General features: G+C 31.8%; 1 protein-coding gene across 1 annotated transcript in view; it reads right to left on the bottom strand.

Annotated features, from left to right (window-relative positions):
* The window catches only part of mAChR-B (muscarinic acetylcholine receptor), a 102,313-nt gene extending 87,169 nt beyond the window's left edge, over nucleotides 1-15,144 (bottom strand). Inside the window, exon 1 of the mRNA XM_065357707.1 lies at nucleotides 14,913-15,144. The gene's annotated coding sequence lies outside the window, so the exon portion shown is untranslated. The remainder of the gene's footprint in view (nucleotides 1-14,912) is intronic.
* Nucleotides 15,145-27,066: the final 11,922 nt, after the last annotated feature.

Raw genomic sequence — 27,066 nt, 5'->3', positions numbered from 1 at the left:
TTAGGCCACCGCAAAAAATAATACAAAAATTCAAAAACCAAACGTAGTAACGAAATAAGGAAAAGCAATTGGCAATCGTGTATTTAAGGTTATACGTGGGCCTAATAATGGCTGCGATGACGCCCAAAGAAATTACTTTTCTTGAGGTATTAGGAGAAAATAATAATAAGGTTGATTTTTTTTTTTTTAATAACGATACATGTGTACCTATTTATTAGTTGCGGGCTAATTTTCAGTAAAGCTTGGGAATTTGGAAAAGAAACCCGTTTCAGTGCACATTCAACTGTTGCAAGTTGCTAATCATCTTTGTTTATCTGAAAACAAGTAATTTTAGAAACTAGATTTTTTGATACTGGTATGAAAAATTTTTAGAATTTGTTTGATTTTGAAAAACAATCTTCTATAATTTTTTTGGACCTGAAAAATAATATGGACAATTGAAATTTTTTTTGCCCCTTCTCTCATCTATCCAAAAATATTACATTCAAAATGAATTTACTGTATTTGTATTTTGAAAAGAGATTTTCTTCAAAAATTTGATAATTCAAAGGTTTTTTGAGGATGAGGATCTTAAATCTTTGAAATTTTTTTTTGAAGAGGTGGAGTAAGAGAATGGGTGGAAGAGTGTGCCAAATATCAACTTCAAGAGCTTGAATATTTCATAGTACTTTTTTTTTAAAGAACAAATATGGCACTCAGTTACCTATAAATTTTGAAAAGAGTTGAAAATTGACCCACGTAATGTTTGTATTAATTAGTCTGCCATATTCTGTTCAAAAGAACTATGTGAAGAAAAATTCGTGTAAATGAAAAAAATCTCATATCAAAAAACACAAAATTCGACGCCACGTAGGTACAGCATGTTTTTTTCGCAATCCTTCCTGTAGAAAGTTTCGCACTATAGAGAGGTGTAAATTTCAAATGGTAAAAATACATAAATGTCACGATTAATTAAGTCTGTACAAAACGAAGTGGAAACAAATGATCAAAAAACCGCCGCTGTAGGTTCAACTTTTATAAAACACCGGCAGGAATGATATTTTGCGCTATCTTTTCGCATTGAAACGTCAATATGTTTAAGGTCGAACCAAATTTGAAAAGTTCACTAGAACTATTTGTATTATACGGTACCTACCTATCTATTTCTATTTCTCATTTGAAGGTTTACCCAAGTTTCTTGATAGTTTCATCAAAATCAAACGTACGTTTTGTACATAAATAAGTACCGTGTATATGCTACAGCATCTGAATGGTTTATTTTCAATCGACTTGCAGCTTTTATTTCGACTTTTAAATTGTTATACCTTATAGCTTACAATACGAGTAGGTACGTTGACGTAGTGAAAATGATAACATCGTTTGAGTCGATGAAATTCAACGAAAATCAAAAGGTTTTCGCCAACAAAAAATCGAACGCACTAATTTACGCGAAAAGAATACCAGAACAAGATGTTCTTCTTATGGTTTCTTTCAATTTTATTATTGAAAAAAGCGAATTAATATTCACGACGAGTTTTATCGAAAGTTTAATCCATAAAGATTCAGTGTCGAAATTCGCACGAATAATTTTAATTGTAAATTACTTCATTACCTATCTTGGAGCCAAAAAAAAAGAAATGTTCTCAGGAGTAGGTGCGGATTAATTTGAAAAACAAAAATTTAATGAACAAGTATTTAAAATCATTAATCAAACTCTTATTGAATTAATAAATAGGTTAGGTTAAAGAGATGATGATGATGATGATGATGATGATGATAAGCAGGCGGGAAAAAAATTCTTAATTAATTGATACGGTCTTGAAAGTTTTAATGGATAACGAATAATACCGATGATGAAATGAAAAAATTCAATATCATGGCATAATTTTAAATAATTATTTAAATGCTAACCGCACTAGATGAAATTTTCAAAACTTTTTGGTATTTACTTGTTTTTCCACTTGCCGGTAAAAGTTGGTAAAAAGTTTTAAACGGTTTTCTAAGTAATATAATGAAAATAATGTGATCCTACACTTCCGCTTAGTCGCTGATGGTTCGTATTCTTGACACTTTAATAAAAGAATACCTATTTTCAAAAAGATACTACACGAAATAAAAAATTATTACGCCGGACGCGTCAAAAGGTCGCGAACAATTTCTTCAATTGTAAATAATCAGATGAAAGGATGTTTGAAAAACTTTTCCACAAGTTACCTACGAGTAGTACCTACTTTTTTTTTGCTGTACTTTTCATTAATACTTTGGTAACTATACGACGACACAACGCAATATACCGCAGAAAATTTCCATCCTTCGTCTTTACATGTTAAATGTGAAAATTTTTTACTCATCAAGTTTAAAATCCTCTACTATAATAGACGATTTATCGTCGAACATTTTATTCGTGTATTCGCCCAATGTATAAGTACGAGAGTATAAAACCGTGCAGCATTTAAAAACACGAAACAGATGTTTTTCGCTATTTTCTGTCGCTTATAAAAACTACCATCGTTTTCGCACATTATTCATTCGTGCATAAATTATGTTGTAAAGGTTTCATCTCATTAAGAACTTGGATAAGAAAAAATTAGGTAGTTATTTTTGATAATTAATTTTTTTTATTTTTTTCCTCCTTCTGTTTTGAATCGAACAAATCGAGATTAGATTTTCATTTTTGCTTCGAGTTGATTAACTTTGTCTCCATGATGAATGACGAATTTCCAGAAGACGAAACCTCGCTTACAACATCCTAAACAAAAAAGTTCTTTTACTATCAGGATTAATTCAATGCTCCAGTTATTCGTTTATTCATCTCATTTTCATTTAAAACCTCCCAAAAATTGGTCGATAATGAGGTAGGTGGTCCTAATAAGGCTATCTTAATAAAATCCCAACGAGGCTTTTATAGGTGCTTTATTCAGCAACGAATATTACGAAGAAAGGAAAAGAATTGGCGAAAAAGTTGACCATGTTTGCTTGAGTACAAGACCAAAAGTATTTCGCGTACGAACATTTCAGTCGTCTCGATTCTATAATCAAAAAGGGAGTAAATAAAAAAGTAAAGGGTCTCTTATTAGTTATTGGGGCCAAAACCCGCAAATATTGAAAGAGTCGTCCAAGTAACCATACAAATATATTTTTGTAGGGGCTATAAAAAATATAGGTGTGGCTTGATATCTTTGATTTGACTCTTATCGTGCCATCAAAATGACCCCAGCTTAGTGTTCTTACCAGGGAAATTTCCGAACCGGCTGAAAAAATATATCAAAAAAGCATTCAAAAATATGTACTTACATCAAAAACCAAAATTTAAAGTGTCAAAGTTCAATTTTCGATTTTTGGTAGATTTTTGAAATCAAATTTGGGCCAAAAATGGGGGAAAACCAAAATTTTACCAAAATGTTCTAAAAAGCTGTGATTTGGTATGCATTCTATTTTCAACCTCCCAAATCGATTGGAAATGGTTTCGAACCGTTTTGTGTAGTTCCAGAGTCTTCAGTAGATTTTTGAAAGTTGAAATTTCCTCAAAAGTTTAAAGTTCGAAAGCTAAAATTTTCATGATACTCTAATTTTAAAATTCCAAGTCGATTGGACTGTGATTTCAAGTCCTTTCAAAGCCTCCAGCCGTATTTTGGAAAAATTAATATTTTTTTTTTTTTTGAATCCTTTGTGACTTTCTCCAAATTTTTAAACGTCAGCTATCAATTTTCGCCTTGATTATTAATTTAAAGTCTCTCATCGAATTTGTTCGTCTAAATCGAATGAAAAATAAGTAGGAAAGGTGGGGGGTCCATAAGTTTAGGATTCTGTCGGAATTGACTGTGAAAATCTCTCCATTTTTCCAGTACCTAATTGCAACCCTCTTATTTTATTTTATTTTATTTTCAATACTTACTCATCTGTTACGCAAATTCAAATTACCTACGCAATCTAAATTCGCGTTATAACTACGATTACTTACGTATATGACTGCTATTCTTAGGCATTTAACTCATTTCCATATGTGATTTTTTAAACCCTTCATAGGTGGGTAATTAATGACTCGACGCGACTGTGAAAATCATCTTGAAAACGATCATTCCAGATTTACTCGACTTGATTTAGAAAAAATTAGAAAGAAAATGAATACCAAAACCGAGAGTTTATAATATTATTATAAGTGATTTTCAAAATACTTCATTTATCATAAAAAACGATTAATTAGAAAGAATTAAGCGTGTGATGCGGCATTCGTGAGTAAAGTAATAAACTACACGTAGGTACTTACTAATTCGTTATGTAAATTTCCGAACGAAAGTGATGCTTGTCAAAATTATGACGGCGATGTTTCGCGCTACCGTATACCTACCGTCGAAATTTTGAACAATAATCAAATATTCGTTTTACGCCGGCAAAGGAGACTTTGAACCGCAAACACGTACAAAATATATTTGTACATTGCATGTTATAAACTGGAATTTAAAAATATAACAACGCACAGAGAGCCTTTTTGTTAATTTCGACACGACGTTTGCAACATAAGTTGATGTTTAAGTACCGGCTGAAACTGAGTTAGCTTAATTTCCTACTCAGAGCCATACTCTCTCTGTGTATAAGAGAAAAAAGTAAAAAAAGGATAATTTGGAAAATTACAACATGTGTTTCTACCATCGTGACCCTAAGTAACACTATGTACAATAAAAGAAAAGCAAACAGAAGCGGTAATTTCAGGGGTGCGTAATTAGAAAAGTGTAATTTATTGCTTTTTTTGTTGTTGTTGTGTCGAAGCGGCGTCAATGAAAAAAAGGAAAATATAAAGGCAGCGAAATGAAAAATTCTGCCGCTCGTTTCGTGTTTACTTGTCGTCTCAAAGCGTTTTGAAATAATAATTAAAACCTCGTATATTAGTTTCGTTTAAGTTTTACCTTACCTACTGCAAAAGTTTGGAACTCTTGATTTAAAAGTACGAACAATAATCTTTTAATTCGTGTAACCCATTTAATTTCATTGAAAAAAAAAAGTATTTAGGTACGTATATCTACATCACTATGGCTATAAGTGTGTGCTTTTTTATTGGTTAGAATATTCTCAGTCTCACCTACATTCTTCACTACACAAGTTTTCTAAAAGATTAATTTGAATCTTTGTAAAGCGAGAATCGCTTTGAAAAAATCTAAATTGAATCGTTTTTTAAAAACACGATACAGTGAATCTTTTTATTCAAAACTGTATACAAAAATAATAATGAATTTGTAAAAGCAAAAAAAAACCTTCATCTGTCAGACTTCTGTGAAAATCTCTTAGCAGATTGTAATTATTCGTATTATTGTTTTTTGTTGATTTTTTTCTTTGATTGTACGGGGTGTTACGTTGGTACACTTTAGATTCGGTTTAGACTAGATTATTTTTTTTTTACAAAAAGCGTTTTCGTTGGGTTGTCTATTGCTCATTAGGGTAGGTCAAGTTTCGTTTTATTCTAGGTAAATTTGGCAAATGAGTCCAAAGTTTATGAAAACGGGATACTTGAACTGTTTGATACTATTTTGAGCATTGTCTCTTGCCTGCTTTTAAAATTGTAGGTACAGGGTGTCCAAGAAAATAAAGACCAAACTGAAAACTTTTGAAAATGAGTTGGAAAAAATCTAACATTTACAATCGTGGATTCCAATTCTGGAAGATGTTCATTTGTGCGCTTATTTTCGAAGAAAAATACCAAAGAAGCTTCTTAACATGTTTTTTCTTCAACGGTATTCCTGTAGGAAAAATGAAAAAGGTGCCTGAAATAGCTGATTTAGGTTTTCATACATTCAGCTGTTTGAAAAGTTCAATTTTTACCTATTTTTTTTTTTTTTTTTTTTTTGTGAAAATCAGTCAGTTGATTGAACTGGAATCTGGCTCATTTAAAGAGCATGTCACTCAAACCTCAGAGCCTTATTTCTGAGCTTCCAAAAGTGATTTTTTGATTTTTGGCTAATTTTTGAAAATGGCTGAAGTCGCATATTGGTGTAATATAATCTGAAAACTCAATTTTCATGCTAAATTCAATATCCTAAATCGATTTCCACCACTTTTGTGCTGATCTGGAAGCTCCAGCAAAAATGAACTCTTCTCCAACAACTTAAAATCGCTCCAAAAGGCGTTGTAATAAACTTCAGCAGCTGAAAATTTAGTTCTGTCATAAGTTGCCATTCCAAATGGATTAAGACAGCTGAATCGCAAATCAGAGGAGAAGGGCTGAAAAGTGTATTTTTTTTTTACAAATTTGGAAATCCAAATTTTAACAATCTTAAAATCACCAAGTTTTTCAACAAATTGTTAAAATTTCTTTTTTACTATGAAGTCAATCCCTCTACTCAAATCGATTCGAAACATCGAACTTATGACAGGATTATAGTTTCAAATTTCAACTGCCAAAGCTGATTACAGCGCCTTCTGGAGGGATTCGAAATTAAGTCAACTATTGCTGGATGCTCCAGATCGACTTCAAAATTGTGGAAATCAATTCGAGGGCTAAATTTTAGAACATGAGGCGATGTTTAGATTCTTAACCCTTTATGTCAGAGGGTACTCTTTTTGTGGAAAATTGATGTATGTACCAACTGGTTACTTCCGTCATTTTCAAAAATTCATTAAAGACCAAAAAATCATCTTTTGTGGCTCAATATTTGGTTCTGAAGCGTGAGTGATATGCTCTTCCAGTGTGCCAAATTTTAGCTCAATAGGAGTTTACGGATTATGAAGGTTCCCATGTATGAAAAAAAAAAAATTATGCAACAATTGTCAGCTAGAACAGCTGGTCGTATTACAGAGATAAAGGAACTCATGAAATTGAAACGCTCGGTGTAAAATAATATTCTGAGGAAGAGAGAAAATTCACAGAATTAGATTTTGCAGAACACTCTAAGCAGCACTACTGGAGGATAAGAGGGGAGGGATGGAGTAAGGAGTATCGGCTTGGGTCTAATCTCAAAAAATTGTAGGCTCAATTCCTCACCTCAACCACATAATTATTTGCTCAAAATTCATGTACTTTCCATCTCTGGAGAAGGTGATCTAAAAATTTTGAAACTTCCACAGAAAATAGTCACTAAGTGGGTGCTTGCAATGATGTATGAGATTTTTTCAAAAAACTTCGTGCCTAAAAATCTGGTTTTGCCCCCTCCTTGAAAAAATCCTGGCTATGCCACTGAGGAAGGGGCAATGAAAATTGAAAAATAAGAGGAAAGGTTCAACTGAAATTTTTTCGGGATGTATTTTTTCAGAGCTCGAAAATCGATCCAACAAGCTCAAAAAATTTAAAAACCAATAAAAATTGTGTTTTTTCGTCATTTTTTTTGTCATGTTCACTTATTTACATATCTTCAAGGTCAATATTTTCGAAACAATTATCTACCTGCAATTTTCAGCCATGTGCATCGATAGACATACAAATGCCAATTTTTATCCTCAATCCTCAAGCATGAGAATCATAACTATACCTACCTAAGTACCTACACGAGTTGCTTTGTATTTCTGAACCGTCGAGAAGGGACTGAAGGGAGGGATATTTGCTCTGAGCTTGTTTTGGTTCTGCAATCTGAATAGCTCCGCTCAATTGATCTGAAATTGAGTGGTCTTTCATTTTTAAAATTTCAATATTGATCAGGTAGGTACATACAAATACGTATGTAAGTACATGTACTTTGTGGGGCTACTGAAAAAAAATTCTGCTGTGTCGATTATTCTCACCCGAATACGAATTTATAGATTATTAATTTATCAGTCGTTTCCCAACTTATCTCCGTCTGATATTTAAATTTTGAACATTCTCATCCATTTGCTAGTCAGCATGCACTTGGGATTGCATCGATAACAGTATTTACGAATCACCCTGTTAAACTGTGACAACAAGACAGTAATTTCATTTATTTTTTTTTTAATTTCGTGCGAATATCGGAAATAAAAACTCCAAAATATTTCATAAAACAATCATGGAAGTCGATCAGAAACATGAATTCACTGATATTAAACAATGTAAAAATGAAAATTGATTTAAAAATTCAGCTTCCTCACACACGTGTAAACTTATAGTTGTAGATATAAATTAAGCGTAAAATTTTCGTAGCTATAAGCTACGTAGGTAGGTACTAGGTTCTGTAATACTTTATCAAAATCGCAGGCCGGCTATGGCTTTCCTGCGGCATATAGGTACCTATACTTCCTGCGTGAAGGTAGTTTTTGGAATTTATTTTGCTGAAACGAAAAACGTTGAGAATCGCCGCTAAATTTATTTCATCGTTAGCCTCGAAGGTATAAATCATTCGTTTCTTTTCTTCCATAGGATTGCAATTTTTATACACGTAACGAAGGTAACGAAATTTATGCATAATATTCTTCAGAATCTATAATTTAATTAACAAGTTTTGTCAGCCAACTTCGCCAGCCGTTTCCTCCACTTATACAGGTTACACTTCCGTCATTATTTATACAATTTGCACGTAGTAGTTTTTTTTATTTTGCACGTTCTTCTTATAGGTAGATATAGGTATATGTATAGAGGTACCTATAGTATAACGTATACATCGTTGAAATACACGATACACGTTCTGTACCAATTTTTATTTTATGTCAACGTCAATTTTCTTTTAAATCGTTCAAAATTTATTCTTTCGTGAATTTTCGTAGAAGCCGAAAAAAAATAGAGGAAAAAACCAACGCGCGTATAACCTCAAAACGCTTGTAATTCTGTTGGCAAAACGTTATGAATTTATGTAGTTTCATTTTTAGTTTTTCGATTTTCCCAGCGCGCGTTTAAATAAGGGAGTTGAACTATGTGGTTAATGTAAAGCCCTAATAGGCATTAAACTGAATTATCGCAATGTTTGAAATATTATCATGTTCGTATCTGACGCGAGCATTACCTATGCTCACACAAACTAATTACATTTAGCGCCAGTGAACTTGTATCAATAGCTGCGGGCCATGAAATTCCCTACCAGATGTAATTTTTTTTCAGTTCTATCTTCTTTTATAATTACCGGCATCTTTATCTGTGGAAAACTAAGATGCATTATTGCCCCAGGCGATTCGATGAACTTGAGAGAACATTTTTAATTGAAAGTTCGCACCGAATCGTATTTTAAGCGGCGAATTAAACTGTATAAAATGTTGTACGAAGTGGTTTAATAAAAGCTTCATATTTTTTCCGGTATAGGTGTGAAAGTGTAGTGTTTTATTGTACGTGTGTAACTGACCCTAGGACACTGCAAAATTAAAACACCCTCGGAGCGTTTTTTGGCTCCGCTTTATTGCCTTTGAAACTCTTTGATCTGTACTTTTAATTAATTTTTCGTCTAATTTCTGATTCAAATTGTTGTAATATTGCGACAAATTAAATTCAAAAGGCGTATAGTGTATAAAAAATAATTATTTCATTCTAACCTGGTCATGGCATTCTACGTTAGGTACTCTTTTAATTTCACTTAATTACCAGGGTCTTAGTAGGTGTTAATATTTGATGACGATGAGCGTGAAAAATGGCGCAATTTAATTTTGAATGAGGTATTTTTTTTTTCTAGATGAGTTTCTGTCAAATGGCTGATTTTAATATAAAACGTCTCATTAAATGTCTGTTTTGCCAACTTTTGATTTGAAGATCACCTTTTGGATGATTCTTATTTTATTTGATGGGTGAAAAACCAAGTGGTATTCGCCGATTTCAATGATTTTTTCACCATCGGATAGGACACTAAATATTCTAACTAAGCCCAATTTTGTATACTGCCGGAGTCGATATTTCAATTTTTTTATAGCAATTTTTTGATTTTCACGTAGCTAAAAAAAAAATGAAAAATACAAAATGTAAAATTGCAGAGTAAAATATTGACTTCAGGAGCTGAAAATTTCGATTAGATTGTATTTGGTGTACATACATATAAGAATCATTGAAATCGGTGAATATCACCTGGGACACCTCCCTTGTAAGTATCATGAACATTTAAAAAGGTTTTGTTAATTTTAGAAGTAGGTTGTACAAAAACATTAAACATTTTTAATTTCAGACGAGAGCAGATTTTGTAATTCAACTTTCAAGGTCACATGAAGTCTCGAAATTTGAAAACTTTCAAGTTGTTGTAATTAACTTTTGATAAAAGTGAAAAAGTTTTTGACCTTTGAAATCATTACCTAATATTTCCAAAGCTATGAGTATTCGTACCTATACATATGCTCCGTTTTGACGAAATGGTGATGATTGATGAATGATGATAAGATAGGTAGTCAAAAAATGAGCGTTTTCATTAAAAGTAGGTAAGCACCTCAAAAATACGTACAAAAAGACGGATTTTTTTTAAAAATTTCAGTTGAATGTTGAGACTTGGATTTCAAACTTCTCTCATGGCTATTTTTTTTTCTAGTTCTCATTGCCCATACCTACCATCGAATTTTTCATTTTTCATGAAGGTGCTTGGGTAACGAAATGTTTCAAAAATTTATGTATGTACCTATTTTTTGTTAATATTCATAATTCAAGTTATACATTGGATTTGGTTAATTTTTGTGAATTAATAGCTCCCAATGCTGAGTTTCTGTTGGCATCAGTAAATATGTATTTTCACTCATAATTGATGTACTTGTGGCACCATTTTATATACTTTACACACGTTCAGGCACCAAAATTTACGTTGTGGCACCACCAAATGGTGCCACAACGTATTTTATTTAAAATCGTGTGGAATGTCATCAGGGCACTGCCAGGGGTCGTTAGGCAAATTTTTGTAATGGTGCCACAACGACATTTAAAAGTCCCTTTTAATATGCTGGTAAAATTATATAGTCAACAGACGTTGTGGCACCATTTTCAGGTCTCATTGGTTTTCGATGTATTCTTTTGTAAAAATTTGTTGTACGAGTAAAATGTTTCGATCAGATGGCGCTGTTGCTTATACCCTCAATCATCACTCTATACTCATATAATATAGAGGCACCAGTTGGTTTTTATTAATGAATAAACCGTTGCCAGAAAAACGCTCGCGTAAATGACTAAATTTTCTTCACTTGCTACCTGGTGCCACAACGACGTTCAACTAAATGGTGCCATAACGTTACAAAAGTAGATATTGATGTATATATTTTGCTAGTCAATCATCAATCAATTTTCTCACTAGTTTTCATTTTTTCAGAATTTTTTAAAATTATATTTCAATAAGAGGATTTTGATCACTTTTTTTTAATAAAAAAGAGTTCAGACAAAGAAATCCACATTACTTTCTTTTTCATTTTAATTCTCATGCTTAATTGTACTTTTACGAGTATCGTCTCTGAAATAAAAATAATAAAAAGGTTTGATGGGACACCTTGTATATCACTCTCAATGAAAAACATCACGTCGAGAGTGTTTTAATCTCAGCTGAAATTTCAATAAATACTTACGCCCACTCAGCGCGGAATATTTAATCCAATTCTTACAACCTCGAATCAAACTAAAGAAATTCGTTAAACTTTGAGCAATAATTTAAAATATTAACACCATTTTAATTATTTTCTTTTGTTGTATTTTTGCCATTTTCGTTTCGTTTAAGTAGGTGTGCGAATGAATCGTGTTTTTACTGACATCGAATTCAACACTAAGTACATTCCAGACTATATTTTTCTTATTCTTGAAGATAATTTCGTCTGTCGTACTGATAGGTGGCAGATACAGCTATCTACCAAGGTGACGACGAATTGGATATTCAGTCGTATTCGAGGCTGTTTTCTCTCAAGTGACGAAAATTATACAAAAGCCGAGTCATATCGTTTAAATTTTAACGATTCTTAGAATTTTAAGTTGATGACTTGGTACTCGGTAGTTTTACGTAGCTACCTATGTTGTTTAGTAATGAATCGTATTATACTTATTCTTTCTTCTCGCGTACCTAATTGAATTTTAAAATCGATTTGATCACGATCCGAACATGAATTTTGATGAATAATTTCGTATTTTTCAAAACGTACTTAGGACCTTAGTACGTATTTAACGAGCTAGAGAAATTTGATAGGCAAATAATGACCCATAGATAATAATTATTCGTGAAAAATTCAAAGAAATTATTCCTCGTGTGGAATCGAACTGTAATTTGTTTCTGTGTTTCTTCGTGATGAAACCTTTGAGGATGGAAGATCGATCACAAAAGACTGTTTGCAACAGGTTAGAAAAATGCTCGATGGTTGGGTGAATCAAAATAAAAAGCTAGAAATAAAAAAAAAAAACTGCATCTATCTACCTGTATCAAGCAATTTTGAAATCCTAAATGAAGTAAAGATATACACGTTTAATTTGAATTAAATTTTGGAGACGAACTTTCACAAATTTCAGTATCGAAAGAAGATGAAGTAAGTACCTGCTGTGATGTTTTTGAATGCTGAAATTGAAAAATTACCTTCAATGGTCTAAAGTGTTCATTCAAATACAAATTTTTTCAAAACTTATTTTTCCTGTCAGGCAATTTAGCTCTTGTAGGGAGAAAATGAATAGTGTTTTCTCAAGCAAAAAAAAAAATGTCTCATGTTAAGTTCTTTTCTTATCAATTTAAAAATTCATTTTTTTTTGAATGGAGTGCAATTTTGGAGAAATTTCTAGAGATAAACATCCAACCAAATAAATCTAGGGTGTACCTATGTAAATATATCTAACAATCTTCAAAGATCTTTTCCAGATCAACAGAAGAACAGAAATAGTGATAATAAGTTGACATAGAATTGTAGAAATAAAGTAATGAGAATTTTGCGACCAATTCTCAATACTTTCCTTAAGCTCTTCTTAAAATTACTCAATGACGCTCTCGATCAGCATTTTTTATCACATTAATAATTTATCGATAACACGACGACGACGTTCTCTTGCCTTTATCGTGACATGAGAGCGGTGACCCGCAATACGACTTAAAAAACAACCGGCTAAAAAATAACCAACGTCACGTAGACTATTTATCGAGATTGACTTGAATGATGACGTAAACTACGAAAAGAAAAAAAATTGGAAGAATTTCGCAGATACGATAAGGCGTGAAATTATTAAGCAGAGCTTCGTCGTTGAGGTACAGGCAAATAATATTAAAAAACATCCACCAAGTTTGAAAAGTTGAAATAATTTTCGTAATGGATATCTGAGCTGAGCCAATACGATAAAATGAGTGGTACCGACAGGAGGGTATCAAATGATTTTTGCCTTCGAGTTACCATCAAGTAATAGAAATCTGTAACGAATACTCTATCAAAAACAATGCGTGCTATTTCAAAATTATAATCCAAGGGAAGGAATCTAATCAAAGTGAATTATTTTTTGAGATTTTTCTACAGGTATTTTTTTCTCAATCAAATGGCCAAATTCTGATTCATTTTTATTGATTTATTTTTGTTTTATTATGCGACGTAAAATAATAGGTACCTACTTTTGTGAAAATCTACCTATTTCAAAGAACAAAAAAACAAAACTAAAAAAACTAAATGGATCGTACTTAACTCTAAATGTTTTATATATGCCTAATTGTTTTTCATCTATCAATTTTTTTATCATCAATTTAGTTATACCTACATTTCATGCACGAATGATTTTTTTTTAAAATTACGTGAACACGTTGGTTTTTTATACGCGAATAGACTCATTACATGTCTCTTCAACTTTCATGACAAACTTCGATAACCTACCATTGTGCATATATACCTAATTCATATCGTGAGTTTTTTCCATTCGAAGAAATCATTTAATAAAAAAAGTTTGCGGTAGTAAAAAGAATGCCACGCTCGTAGGAAATTCATTGACTTATTTACTAATGAATTTTTAATTTTGAAAATATTTGTCTTCTAACTTGAGAATCTTTTTTATTTTATTTGATGAATCTTCTTTAACTTTTCCACTCGTAAATAGATAATATTTTATCTAGTTATAAATTTTTTAGTTCCTACAGGAAGATCAAAATTTACATCTCGGTGCCTATAAAAATACAGTCAAGTGAGAACTTTCTTGTTCTTAGGTTGTTCGCAGAGGATTCGGTAGATTCGAAAGGTTTGTTGAAGTAGTAAACTATCGTTAAGCCATCTTATTAAGCGATTAGAAGGTTTTTTTATTACACAGTGCTATTCACGTGTACCAATTTATATGGATTGGGCGATTAAATTTTATTAAAGCTATTCTACTAGCATAGCATGTGTTATGATCTTCCAACGTGTGCTTTCATTACGACTTGTAGGTCCTTCTTTAGGTATAAATATTATACATTATATAGGTTTGAATTTCTTTTTTAAAAAATAAAAATGACATTTATGAGAAAATTTCAACTTATTTGATCCAAACTACCTACTTATTGCGGAGATTCATGTTGATGTTTTGCCTATACTTTAATCGTATACAAGTAGACCTAGTTCACTTATTATTTTTATTAATACATATTTGATTTTTATTTTCAAAATTTTATGACGATGGCGTGCTGTCTTTATTTTTATTTGATTTGGAAAAAAAAAATTGAAAAATATCCAACACTTGAAAAAAGAAGACGTCGAAGAATCGTTCCTCCTTCGATCGATGTAATTTTTTAACTAGATAGGTAAAAAAATATTTACTGCTAAAATTACGAAATTTTTATAATCGTGTAAGACAAGCTTATTTTTAATCCAACGCTTAAAATTAATTTATAAGTGTAGAAGTGTAGGTGCTCGAGATTATTCAAATGCTTAAAGGTTGTTCTTATAAATGATGTTCGTTTAAGCAATATCATGTTACCACGATCGCGTATAAACCTACTTTAAATTCAGCCTTACAACCAAATAGCAAATAAATCATAATTTTAACTAGATTCGTATTTCACGTAAGACAGATTCGTAATACACTTTTTTTTTGTAAAAGCTCGAATTATATCGTTTAAAGTACCATATACAATTTATTTTTTAAATAGTAAAATTTTCTTAATTAAATTATGAAAAAAAATCACCATTCTTACCTACGCTTCATGATTTGTATATTACTTGCAACAAACATTTTAAAAATAAATTAAAAATAATTAACGCAAAAAAAATGAACACCGCTGAAAATTTTTCGTAATTGCACTGAATGCATTTAAATGCAGTTATAAAAATTTTACGTTATCGCGAATTAAAATTTGGAAGGGCGCAACAGCCCCAGACGGCGCTTTAAGACGGTACCACCTGAAATACAATAAGGTTCGTATCACGACTGAATGAAACCTTTATAATTCATAGATGTTGGGAGAATACTAGACTCACCCCTTTTTATTACCCATACTCGCGCATGCAACGCGCGCTTCTATTTTCAAAACAGACAAAAAATGACTTTTTTTCAAATCATAAGATCTTACATTTTTATTTATTTATTTATTTTTTGAATTAATTTCTCTGCTTCGTAGTGGTGTAAAGATACCTATTCGTTACAGGTTACACTTTTTCCCCTTCAGGTTGTGAAGCGAAAATTGTCTCAATACAATAAGAATGTAAGTTATACCTATTGTGGTTCGATGAGGAAGATGAAAAAAAAAACTTGTTCATTGATACAAATAAAAAAGCAATTTTCTGCATTCATTCGAGTGAATACACCATCAACCTTTTAATGACCAAGTTCGTTCATTCGTTTAATTCAGCTTCGTGTATTTATAGGTGAAATTCGTAACACTTAATGGAAAATACTTTTTTTTTCTTTTTCTTTAATCTTTATAAGACTGTAGATCAATCTTTTCGTGTCGCTGAATTAGCTTAAATCTATCCTTGAAGCGTATTCTGTCGGTTTGATTCATTTACATTTTCAATGCAAACGTTTGGCCTATTTTAACCAATAGATACTTGTTTTGCTTAATTTTATTTTACCGACTTTGCCGTGAAACGGAAAAGTAAGGTATTGTATTTGTCATGATGGTTGAGGATTTGGGTGGGGGTGGGTTTTCTTGACGTTTTGGAGTGTGCTGATCACGATAAGACATATGGCGCAAAACGAGATAAGTTTATATATACTGTCTTAGAGTACATTGCGAGATCCGACATATACACAGGCATTACGAGATCCACCCCAAAAAATTTCGAAAAATGCTAAAAACTCAAATAATAACCCTACAACTTCGTTCGAACGCACGTTCCAGTGTGTAATCAGTGCCTTTCTATGCATTGCCGCCATCAATTTCGCGATCCGCATAAACCGAGATCCACTAACGGCCCGAACGTGATTTGGGGGTGGATCTCGCAAGATGCGTCGTTTATCTATTTTCAAAAATTGTATATAAGTATATAAATAGTAGGTAAAACGAGATCCGGCTAAAAATGGGTGTACAGGGTCCCCCGGATCTCGCGAGTACTGTGGCATATGAAAGAACTTGCGAGATCCGGCAAAAGGATCTCAGGATCTCGCAATGCCCGATTTTATATAAAACGGATCTCGTAATGTATGGTTTTTACATGTATATATATATTTATTTATATATTTATTTATATATTTATATATATATCAATTTATGTATAAATTTGTGTCACGCTGAACTCAAAAGCTCCGAACTTTAAGTCGAACCTGATGATGGCAAAATATTGCTTTGATACTGAACTAGAGAAATTTTTAATTTGGTCGAAATCGGTTCAGCCGTTTACGAGATATGAACGTTTAAGTGTGTTTCAACGTTATGGATAAGCAGAAATTTGTGTAAACCCTTATATCTCGCAAACGGCTCACCCCCAACAAACAGATGGGGTGGTTAGGGTGTGTAGGTTGCAGATTGGTACGCCGAAGGTCGGGTGTTCGAATCCCGCGCGAGTCAAGAGGAGAAAATTTTTTGTTGATTTTTTTGTTAATTTTTTTGTTAATTTTATCCGTCCAAAATTTTTTTGCCATAAAAAATCAAAATTTTTCAAAAATTTCTAGTGTAATTTTTGTTTTAACAAAAAACATTAAGTTTTTGGTAAATAGCCAGTAAATTTTGATAATTTTTTTTTTTTGTTAATTAATAGTAATTTTTAGTAAATAAAATGATTAGTTATTTTTGGTGAATTACTCGTAATTAAAGTTGGTCGAAAATTTTGGTAAATTGCTTGGGTAATTTTTGGTAAATTGGTAAAGTTTGGTAAATTGGTAAAAACCTTTGACAGTAAATTACTGGGGTAATTAAAATTCGGTAAAAAAATTGGTAAATTAGTGAGGAAATGTCGCGTAAATTACTGAGGTGAATGTTGGTAAATTGCTGGGGTAATTTTTGGTAAAATGGAAAATTGGTAAATTAATGGGTAATGTCTGGTAAATTACTGAGGTAAATGTTGGTAAATTGCTGGGGTAATTTTTGTTAAATTCGTAAATTTTGGTAAAATGGTAAATTTTGGTAAATTGATAAATTTGGGTAAATTCGTAAATTTTGGTAAATTCGTAAATTTTGGTAAATCGGTAAATTTTGGTAAATTGGTAAATTTTGGTAAATTGATAAACTTTAGTAAATTGGTAAATTTTGGTTAATTGGTAAATTTTAGTAAATTGGTAAATTTTGGTAAATTGGTAAATTTTGGTAAAATGGTAAATTTTTGGTAAATTGATAAATTTTGATAAATTCGTAAATTTTAGTAAATTGGTAAATTTTGGTAAATCGGTAAATTTTGGTAAATCGGTAAATTTTGGTAAATTGGTAAATATTGGTAAATTGGTAAATTTTGGTAAATTGGTAAATTTTGGTAAATTGGTAAATTTCAGTAAATAGCTAAATTTCAATTCTGGATAAAAATTAAGCCATTAAAAACCTCTAAATTTTGGTAAATCGGTAAATTTTGGTAAATCGGTAAATTTAGGTAAATTGGTAAATTTTGGTAAATAGGTAAATTTTGGTAAATTGGTAAATTTTGGTAAATTGGTAAATTTTGGTAAATTGGTAAATTTTGGTAAATTGGTAAATTTTGGTAAATTGGTAAATTTTGGTAAATTGGTAAATTGGTAAATTTCGGTAAATAGGTAAATTTTGGTAAATAGGTAAATTTTAGTAAATAGGTAAATTTCGGTAAATAGGTAAATTTCGGTAAATAGGTAAATTGGTAAATTTTGGTAAATTGGTAAATTTTGGTAAATAGCTAAATTTCGGTAAATTGGTAAATTTCGGTAATAATTTTGTTTTTTGTCAACAATTTTCCTGATATATTATTCCACTTGTAATATGACGGTTACGTCTTCATAAGTACGCTAATTTTTATTTGAAAATCAATTTCATAAAAGTGTAATATGATGGCTACTTATGATTGACTATTTTATTTTGTCAATGTTTTCGACTTTTCGTATTCATTAAATCGGTAAATTTGGGTACTTCTGCGCATTTTGATAAATTGGTAAATTTTTAAGTAATGTCTGGTAAATTACTGAGATAAATGTTGGTAAATTACTGGGGTATATTTAGAGCAAAGTCGGTTGATCTTGCGAACTGCGCAAGATGTTTTTTATTTTTTCAATTCTTTCTTTCTTCGGTTAATTTTCTTCATTATTACGAGGGGTGTTTCAAAAGTCATATTTCTGTGGGATCATCGATCTGTTAGCATTTGAGAGTTGCAGGGATTGTTTAATGATAAATAATAATTTTTTCGTGTTGAAGTCGTCAAAATTATAATTTCTAACCAATTCTTCATAAACTGTCCCGCCAGGACTTCTTTTAGATCTGTTTAATTTTCATTTTTTATGAATCTAAATTACGGATCTATCTCTATAGGAAAAGCAAAAAAAAAGCTTCTTGTATGCAATTTTCATACCTACATTATTTTTTTCCAACATGAAAATAAAATATTATTTGTTGGTGTTTTTTAGGAAATATTTTTCCATTTTTGTACGAAAATGATTTTTCAATTTTTCGTTTTCCTAAATTGAAAAAAAAACAGAGTTTTCAGTTTTATTCTCTAGTTTTTCTTTTGTTTTTCATGTTTTGAATAGAAATTTTTTTAATTTTATGTGATTTTAGTAACACTATTTCTTCAACGATTCTAATGTTGATTTATATCATTTTGAAAAAAGATGTTTTCCCCCCTCAAAATGTTGAAGAATACTGTGACTTCAAGGCATGAAACATTATCTGTGTACTTCTACGTCACAAGGGCCCACTTTGTCGATTTTAGTTTAGGAGATATTAACCAAAACGTGTAAGAAAGTCGATTTTGACAAAATTGGTGTTTTCACGGTTTTGGGTACCCCTAACCTGGGTACATCACATGCCATTCGCGGATTTTTGATACCATGACTTTTTACAGACTTACAGCACTAAAAGCGAAAAAAGAAAAAGGGCCCATGTTGTCGATAACCGGTTTTTCATAATGTTCTCCCTCCAACAACCGCATGAAACCACCTGAAACATGTTCGTTAAGAAAGGGCCCACTTTGTCGATACCAAGCATTACATTATTTTTATTTTGGCCAAGTTTTGCATATTATGTGAGGGCGCATACGGAAAGGGACAATACAACCAAAAATGAATAAATATTTTTTTCCAGAAATTGTTGTAGAAACTCTTTGTGTCTTTAAGAATCGAATGGAACCTTCCAAACCCTCCAATAACTCCTATTTTCATCGAAATTTTTTGCTTTTAAGTGAAGCATGCTTGAATTTATTACTCACAAAAGTAAAAAAATGACGCAAAAAATTTGAAAAAATAAGTTAAAATGTATAAAAAATGAAAATTTTACAAAAACTCGTGGCTTTAAAAAGAAATTGATATAAAAAAATCATAAAAAATTTTCGCCCCTGCAGAGACTCGAACTCCCTATCTCCGGCGTGATAATCCACTAATACAGTCACCTAGCCACCGGTATTGATCTTCAAACTCGGATTTTTAATAGTATATAACTAATTTTATGGTGAATCTAAATAATAAATACGAGTGAAACCAGCCGCAAATGATTTTTATTTAAAAAAAAAAATGAAAGTTGAGTACTTTTTTTGCGATCACAAAAATGGGTACGACTTTAGAGATGAAAATGACCGCAAATTCGTATTCTTCATGAAAAAATACATTAAAAACATAATTTGAAAAATATAATTGATTCCAAAAGCTCACCAAAACTAACTGAAATAATAAAATTGTACATTTTTTTGCATAAGGTGAAAATTCAGTCCTTTAGTTTTCCGCGTTTACCGGACGTACGGTACGTCCTAGCAAAAATCTGATGACATTGATCTCAAAGAGAATTAAATTCTCTACAATTTTGTTTACATGAAATTTTCGTAGAACGCTTAATTTCGAAACTTTACGCCTTTAAAGTTGAAGAAACGTATGTAAATTTTTTTAATTTTTTGAAAAAAAACAATGAAAGTTAAGCAGGTTTTTTTGCGATTACTAAAACGGGCATGACTTTAGAGCAAAACTGATCACGAATTCGTGTTCTACGTGAAAAAATACATTAAAAACGTCATTTTTAGCATAATTTTGAGTAGATATTAGGTTTTCAAAAATTTTAAAAGCTTACTAAAATGTTTTTTTTTTTCCTTAAACTTTAAACGCGTTTTTCTCAAAACTATGTTTTTTAAAACTTTGACTTCAAAAATCTGTAAAATCGCGAGATTTTCACTTTAAGACCCCCAGTTTGGACCATTGGAACCGAAATTTTGTCTAGTATGGCCCAGTGGTCTTAACTCCATACCGACAGTATGGGCCCTTTTGATGTAGAAGTACACATCTGTGAATCATTTGGCTCCAAAATCAAAACTGGGCCTCGCAAAGGAAATTAAGACTTTTCAGACTAATAAAAAATCACCGTTTTTCTTGATAAATTGAGAAGAACTATCATTAATATTGATTGAAAAAACTTGAAAAAAAAATCGTCAAAGTCGAATACTTACAGACAGTATGATAAATTATGAAGGAAGATATCTCGACTGGCAGAAAAAAAATTGAACTCGACTGCGGAAAATTGAAAGATCATGCTGAGATACGCCATCAGGCCTTATTTCAAGTGTTAAATTTCATTTTTCAATTTTGAATAAATTTTCAATAATTCAAATGTGGTCTAAAAACAGGTTTCTGTGAAAAAAAAATCAAAATTTGATAATATTTAGGTAGTAAGTGAAATTTACCTTGTGTTCTTTTTTCGATCTCCCAAATCGATTTTAAGTAGTTTTTAGCCGTTCTGGGATCTCCAGCAGATACTTAGATTTTCCAGTTTTGAAAAATTGAGTGATTTTTTTCAGAAAAATGAGCCCCTAAATTTTTGAAAATTCCACGAATAACAAAAAACAAAATTTAGCTCATGAGATTTGGTGCACTTTTGAATCCTTTTTCGATTTTTTTGTTTGCTATAAAAAATTTCGTCTCGTTAGAATGGGTACCTACTACCTACACCTCCCTTGTAATAAAAAAATTGTGTAGGTATTGAGTTTCAAAAAAAAAGCTAAAATATTTGTTACAAAAACATCAAACTTTTTAGGATTTCTTGGGATGTCAAAGACTGAATGAAAAATCGAATAATTTATTCATGGCATAGAACATATACATTATCACACAACTTCTACGTTTATGTAGGTATAGTTGGGTTATAGGTACATGTGGTACGAAGACATCTTTATACATCCGTAGTAAGAGCTGAAATCAAATCACTGCTCTCTTCTGTTCTAACTCATTCAATATTTGATGTACATAGGTATAACTATGATATTACAGTTGATTGTACCTCTATATTATGTTAATAGATAATTATCTTCATGTACACGTGTGAACGAGAACGAGTATCTATTAATAGTTACATTGTTTGATGGGTAATTTTATGGCAGCATCAACATGTTGTTCTCCTAATAACTCAACCTTTGGCGTTGATACTCCACCCTTATGGTTATTGGGTACCTACCTACTACCTACATTTATAACGTAATCTATCTATCTGGGAATTTTGTTCCAGTATCAGCATTAATGAAGTTAACCTACACGACGTGATTAGTAGATAGGTAGGTACACTTATTTACCTAGTTATAGGCGCTACTTCTCAAACATTATTTATCGCACACTAAAATTGAAAAAATATTAGATTATGAATTTTGCATATTATGTAATTTTAAAATTCCTCACTTAGCAATTTGAAAATTTCAATGTGATTTTGGATCGTCGTCGGTATGCATACATTTTGTTCTAATTTACAAGTCATGTTCTCACTAACAAACAAATCTTTAACCATGTGTTACCTACACTGTAGGTACATTCTATCATCAAAAGCAAACCTTTACCTTATTAAAGTAAAGGAACGGAAGAGGAAATAATTCATTTTGTAGGCACGTCGCACAAGAGCTAAAGCAATTTATCCTAAAATCCAATATACCTATGTCTCGTTATTTCGGTTAACTTGAAGGTAATACTGTCATATGAATTAAGGAGTAAACTGCTTCTAATATTTTTTTCCCGGCGATTATTTCTCTATATTATGGCGCAATATTTTAAACGCCGCAGAAATACTTCTATAAAACCTTCGAAAATAGATTTAGCTATAATTTCATCTTTAATTAAGCTATCCTTTTCGAATGTAATCGAGTAATATGTCTTTGCTTTAAATTTACATTCTCACGTAGATGGTAATATCGTTGTCATCGCGCACAGTTGTTTTCATTATCCGCAAAATCTTACGGTTTGAGTTGGAATTTTGTTTATTAAGTAACTATACGAATATGTATAAGGTTTCCCTTTATACCTACATGTACCTATTCGTGTTTGTCCAATATGGTGGAATGGAACTGAAAAGGTTCAACAGCTAAGAATTTTTTTCTCCGCGCCACTCTGTTTTTAAATCTTTGGATTAATAACAATAATAACATAATATATGTAGGCAGGTATCTGCATGAAAATATGTTTGATTGAAGAAGGATCATTGTCATCTTCTCTCGGTTACATTTTCAATTGCTTTTTAATAGGTTTACCAGTCGAATAAAAAATATCTATATGTAGCCTAAATTGTTCAAAATCTGACAACTAATCCAAATACAATGTTATTATGGTGTGAAAACGTCATGAACTTCATAATGTTCATTGTTTTTCGCGAATAATTCTACTATAAGAGATGGATACATTCTCGGGTTATTTTAAAAAATACTTTTGCCAACTCTCGTCGTAAAAATTGAGTGAAGAATCTTTCAACAAACGTCCACTTTAAATGAGGCTAACAATACAACGCTAGTAATATTTCGTTTCCATAAGATGTTCTTCATTTGTTGTAACATCTGTAAAATGGTAAAATTTTTACCAACTCTTCAATTTTATATCGCACAAAAGACAACTATGAATGGAAATCTTATAAAAGAAAATTTTCTGGCGAAAGTATGCTAGTTGTGACAGTTAATAGTAAGTTTCAAATAAATCCTCAAATGACGTTCGAAAGCATATAAGATTTTAAAAAAAAACTGTTTACGCTCTTGTTTTTAAGTTGAAACTCTTCTCTCTTTTTCATCGTCATGCTGTGTTTTTAAAACTTGCAATAGTAAAGCTGATAGTTTTATTTGTACTCTGGTTTCGTTCTACTTATAGTCGTACGTGCAGTTTATTTGAGATTATTGTACCGACGATCTCAAAGTCTATATTTCGTTTGCTTACTCACTCAAAACAGCTCACACCTTCAAGGTAGTAGTATACAGCTATTTCTTCCATTTAAATCGAAAACTGTTGCGTGTATGTGTTTGCGTTGCATAGTATGTATACTTGTATATTTTGTGTATTCCCCTAATCATTGCATTGCTTTCGATATTATATTTGTTTGTATTTATGTTTTGAATGAACTTCACATGGAATATAAATGCGTTGATATTGTTTCAGAAATTACATTACGTTTTTAATGCATAACTTGTCGAGATAGGATAACGACAAATGTGGTTATTATGTCCGTAAAAGAGGACTTGTGGTTGTAAAAAATTCGTCGCTTTTTTCTATCACGATATACTGGGAGTTTGCGTTAGGGTTCTTTGATTATTTTTTCTATTGATTTTCGAAGGGTACAAAATAAGAATAACGTAGCATTTAAATGAGAAACTTACAAAAAAGTGGACCATTATTTGGGCGAATAAGGAAAAAATCTTTTGTAATTTTTCGAAGAGAGCCATTTTAAAGCATAAATACCTAGTACAACTTGAAAATTCATTTCCAAATTTAATAGAAGCATTAACATTTATCAATTTTTTTTATCAATACATATTGTTGAATTTCTAATTTAGGCGATGTTTAAAATACATTTTGAACTGTACGTTCAAAAATATTTTTTTTAGGAGAGGGAGGAGTGAACATACGTCTTTGAACAATGGACATACGAGGTACATAATATTTCCGAGATTTGCGTTATGCTTGTTCGTTGTTCGAAATATGCTAATAGATTTGCATAACCAGTTCGCCGTAAATACATGCGTAGGGCCGTAGGTACATAGTACATACAATATTCACAATGAGATCTATATTATTACTCTCTACAATTACCTATTGTGAACCTTAACCAAAAATGAAGTCAGATCTTCTGATTTAGCTTGAATTTATTTTAAAAGAATTTCTTTCGCCTTCCTAAGCTTCCATGGGAACGTGTAAGTAATTTTTTCGAGTTTGTGATTTCTTGCAAGATTGTCCCCCTGAAAAGCTTCAGATCCTTAAACGAAAAATTGAGGATTTTACGAGGTTTCAAATGTTTCAAAATAGACCAAAAATTGCAATCATCAATAATTTTTAAACAAATCTATAACCAGTTTTTATTTAGGAAAATCTATTTTTAGTGACGTCAAAATTAAAATTACGATTAAAAGCCCAACAGTATTTTTGAAGGTTAAATTTTTTTTAATAAAAGTTGCCTTCAAAACATATTGATAGGGAGAACATTATTTAAATCCGAAAATTCCTAGAATTGTAGCTGGCCAATTGTATATTTCCAGGATTCGAGTTTTTTTTTGGTCAAAGAACTCAAAAAACATGCTGTTTCTCGTTCGTGTCGAAAATGGCCTTCAATACACGTTATTAGAATATGACATAATAAAAGAATACCAAAGTTGTACATATTGACCAATCACTCATTTTGAAAATTTAATGGCATATTATTGAAAAAATTCGAACTCACAAATACTTTTCGAAATGGCCCCAAACTCGTTGACAGTTGGAATATTGCACATTTCAAGATTTCAATTTTTTTTTCAAATCAATGGACCTCAAAAAACATATTTTCTTTACTTGCCTATTTAGGTTGAAATGACCCACAAAACATGACGGCGCGGTAGTAAGAATAAAGGGGGAAAATTCTGAGAGTTGTAGATGCCCAATCGCACGTCGAAATTTTATGGAATTTTTTAAAAACAAAATTGGCGTCTAAAAGTACATATTTACTGTTTTTCTGACCATGTGACGAGTGGCCTCTAAAACGCGTTGGCAGTTATGGTGTTTTAGAAAGCTTTCCAAAGTTGTAGCTACCTAATTTACACATTTTAAGATTTTTGAACATTTTTTCGCGTTTTCTAATGGACTCCCAAAACCATTTTTTTTTACTTGTGTCAAAACGGCTCGATAAAAAAAAGAAGTTAACATTTAGAACAATATAATGTAGAAAAATGATCTAAGTTTTTTTTTTGAAAAATTTGGGCCTCCAAAATACTTTTCTTTTTTTTTACGAGGGGCGTCTCAAAAGTAACGCCTGTTTTGCTCTTGTTTCGCGACATCGCAACCTAGGATCATGAAATTTGGAGGGATTTTAGATTTTGAGTGTGGGAACACACTGGCGGTTAGAAATTGCCGATACGAGTTGTAGAACGTGTTCCACGCATCCGTAAACATGAAGTGGCCTTTGGAAAACACGTCTGTTTCTGATCGCCATGCAGTGATTCGTTTTTTGCGAACCAAAGGTTGGAAGGCGAATAAAATGCACGAGGAGCTGGTCCTAGTGTATAGCAAACTGAGTTTTGATGTTTCGACCGCGCGACGTTCGTGTAACACGTTCAAAGAGGAGCGAACTGCGATAGAGGGCGAGAAGCGCACCAGCCAGCCGGACGACAGCCTAACAGAAGTGAATGTTGCGTGCTTTCGTGAGATGCTAGGCGAGAATATACCGTTCACAGTGGACAAAATCTGTCTCCGAATGTCACCCAACTGTGGCCGAACCACAATTTTCGCGGATAATTGATAAAAAATTGGGATTTCCTTAGCTTTTAGCGCGCTGAGTACCGCGACTGCCCACTGAGGAGCACAAAAATCAATGTGAACCTCTTTTCAAGCTCTACTGAAAAGAAAAAGACATTCTTTTTAATCAAATAGTGACTGGTGATGAATGTTGGGCTCACCATTTCACCCCAGAGACGAAAGCTGCGAGCATGGCTTGGCGCAAACCTGGTGAACCACCGCCAAAAAAGGGCCAACAGAAGTGTTCTCCAGTGGTAGCTTCATGTTTGCTGACGCGTGGAACACGTTCTAGTACTCGTATCGGCAATTTCTAACCGCCAGTGTGTTCCCACACTCAAAATCTAAAATCCCTCCAAATTTCATGATCCTTGGTTGCGATGTCGCGAAACAAGAGCAAAACAGGCGTTACTTTTGAGATACCCCTCGTACTTACCTACCTATGTTAAAATTAGAGCTTTAGACATGATTGTAATTCGAATTCGACGAGAAATTATGGGCATTTCCGCGAATAATAAATAGCTAGTCGCTGATTTCGTCAACTTATGGAAGAACTCTGTACCTAGGACCTTCAATTTTTCGTTTTGGCAACTGTTTTCTTGAAATCTATATAGTTTCCTATACCTAGATCCCAATTATTCTTTGGTAGAAAAAAAAGAACCAACTCAGTGGCTGAATGACCGAGACGATCTCTGAGTGAGATTCATGAGGAGTTATTTAAGAGTTACAATTTTACTACGCAGATTAACATGCAAATTTTCAACGCGAGAAAAATATTTTATTACTCATTTGACAATTTACTTAATATGTATTACAATCGTAACGATTCGTCAATAGGTATACATACCTCCTTACTTTAAATATTTTTTAAAAAAACCTTCTTGAAAAATATAAAAAAACGTTGATTTTTATCATGTTCATAAGGTTTTATTGTGTATTGAATATAATTTAAAATATAATGCGGGTAATTTGATCGATATAAAATGGATTTGAAGAGGAAAGCTTTCAAAATAAGTAGCGGATACTTTGGCAAAATAGTTAAA

This window comes from Planococcus citri, chromosome 3 (assembly GCF_950023065.1).
Source record: "Planococcus citri chromosome 3, ihPlaCitr1.1, whole genome shotgun sequence".
NCBI lineage: Eukaryota > Metazoa > Arthropoda > Insecta > Hemiptera > Pseudococcidae > Planococcus > Planococcus citri.
Note: the sequence above shows the minus strand (reverse complement) of the source record. Positions and strands in the feature narration are given on the sequence as shown.